This window comes from Ambystoma mexicanum, unplaced genomic scaffold, assembly GCF_040938575.1.
Source record: "Ambystoma mexicanum isolate Mex_15411 unplaced genomic scaffold, UKY_AmexF1_1 Mex_scaf52, whole genome shotgun sequence".
Lineage (NCBI taxonomy): Eukaryota > Metazoa > Chordata > Amphibia > Caudata > Ambystomatidae > Ambystoma > Ambystoma mexicanum.
In genome coordinates, this window is record NW_027182469.1 from 510,673 (window position 1) to 513,180 (window position 2,508).

A 2,508-nucleotide genomic window follows, 5' to 3' on the forward strand; every position below is an offset into this window, starting at 1 on the left:
CAATACATTTCCTGGGTGTGGTGTGCAAGGAGAGAGCGTGGCAGAAGGTCTGTTTGCTGAGAGGAGTGCAGATGGCTATGGCTGTGTCTTTCAGGAGGCAGAGTGCATGGATGTTGGGGACTCATGGATACATTGGTTGCAGTTGTTTGCAGAGCAATGTGGAGTGGTGGCACATCTTGGATTCCCTTATGTGAATGGGCACTGGTATAGAGTACGTGGCATGAGGTGGCTGGATTTGCTTCCTCACTGTGCCACATTTGTGACACAGCATCATCCAGTCATTATTATTGTTCATTGTGGAGGGAACAGTTTAGGACATGTTACTGGAATCTCATTTAAGTTTGCGAAAGTCATGGACATGTTTCCAAACTCCGGAGTAATTTTTTCTTGCATTGCCCAGAGACAGATTTGACGGCGCTCTTTTTCATTTTGTCCGCAAATGGAGAAAGCGAGGTGCAATGTCAACAAGGTTGTTTGCGCCTTTTTGAGAGATGTTGGCATGTCCTCCTTCCACAATTAAAATATTATATTTCATAGCAGCAACATTTTTCGCAGAGATGTGGTCCATCATACTGATGCTGGTAATCAGCTTTTTTTTGCAAAATATCCAAAATGCATTGCAGCCCTTTTTGCTACTGTAGCAAACATTTTTGCAGTTGGTTTTGTCCACTTCAAATCTTTCACAAAGAACAAAGAAATCCCCAAAAGGCTCTTTTCAGAGCCACCACTTTCCTCTGGAAAAGAATACAATGTTTTTGATTGCGCCGCCCCCTACTTTTCTTTAGAAGTCAGCGGACTACCGCACTGTCAGGTGACTTTTTGGAATACCCAGGGCCCTGCACTATTTCATTGGCACTTCTATTTTTAAACTGTGAAAGGTGGCTCTGAAACTTTTTTTTGTTGACTTTTCAGTTTTGTGTATTTTCTTTGATTTTTAAAACACAACACACAAGGGAAGGGAGGGTAGGAACGTTAGGGAAGGGGCACCAACCACGGGGATAAGAAAGGGCAGATGGAGAGAAGAAGATGTTGGGTGTGCCTCGCCGAAGTAGGGGGCACTTTCCATCGTGGTCCCGGACTGCAGCCTTGAAACCACTCCACAACTGCTCACCCCTGCAAAGTACTGTATCACAGTATATACACAAAACAGTGACCTTTGAAAGGTAAGGATTGTCGTGACCCGTGACCCAAAACCCCGCTGGCATGGTCACATGCCAGGTAGGGTTAGGGCTCAGAGTTTATTTGGGGCCCCAAGGGCCTTGCATTTTCATCGGGGACTCTCCTGGAGTCAGTCCTGGCGCCTTTGGTGCCAGGCTCATATTTGGAATGGTACTTGAAGGGACTACTTTTTGTGTGGAGGCCTGCCGCCAACATGGAGACACCCACACAGTCTAGTCCCTAAGAACCAGACTGTGTGGTGCAGTGTTTTAGGGTGTGGTAGCCCGGACTACTTTACCTGGACTACTTTACAGGGTAGGCTATATAAACCACACCCAAGCTAAAGAACGTGCTTCGCGTTATTCTGCAGCCAGCAGCGGAACGCTCACCGTGTTCAGAGACCAGCACCCGGCATTCCTGGAATCGCGGACCTGCAGAGGAGACAAAAGAGCATCATTAGCAGTTCCAGCTTACCTACAGCCTTCCATCCTTAGATACTGGCTGCTCGCGGTCTTCCATCCCGTTGGCAGCATCTTCAGGACATCCCGCTCGCACCGGAACGAAGCACCTGGAGGGAAGAGAAAAAGGGACAACGTTAAACAGGTTACTCACAGCAATCATAGCAGCAACCAAAATCTCCTCACCTGGCTGGGCATATCTTGGCCGGTTCCACTCCGGAAAACACCGCACGCCCAGAAAGACGATCGTAACCTGAAAAGGAATAAAGAATACAGGTTAGCCCAAAAAGACATTAGAGCGCCGCAGTTCGCGCTGACCCTACCTTTCGTCATACGCTCCGCGTCCATAAATCCCGGCAGGAGCCGAACCCAAGCAGTGCACCCAGCGAACCTCTGCATACCTAAGGGGGAAACAATCAGGGAAAGACATTAATAGCCTGAAAGAAAAGCAAAGTCCCTCAGAGACTGCTATAATCGAACTTACCTCCTTAAAGACACTTGAATGGGTTGGCACCAGTGAAGTTAACTCGGTTGCTTCACCCCACAGAAAACTACGTGCCCCTGCGCAGAAAGCAGGACAGAGAGCACGCCAGACATCATAACAAGGTGAGGAGGGGGGCATCAGGTCGAGTCCAAGTGGCTGGTGGGAGGAAACGAAATCTGTGCCTAAGTCCAGTCCTCCTGTGTTTTCAGGCCCACCTGCCATAGAAGACATCATCCCGAATTGAGTACATCTGGGGGGAATCCAGCAACCAGGGCACACAGGCGTCCCCGTGGATACCAGGAGAGCGTAACATGATCCACTGCCATGTATATGGCCTGTGAGGCTGCTTGAGGAATCATCTGTCCCAAAGGAGTGTCCCTTGTGGTGACAGGAGCAGATGTTGAGGAT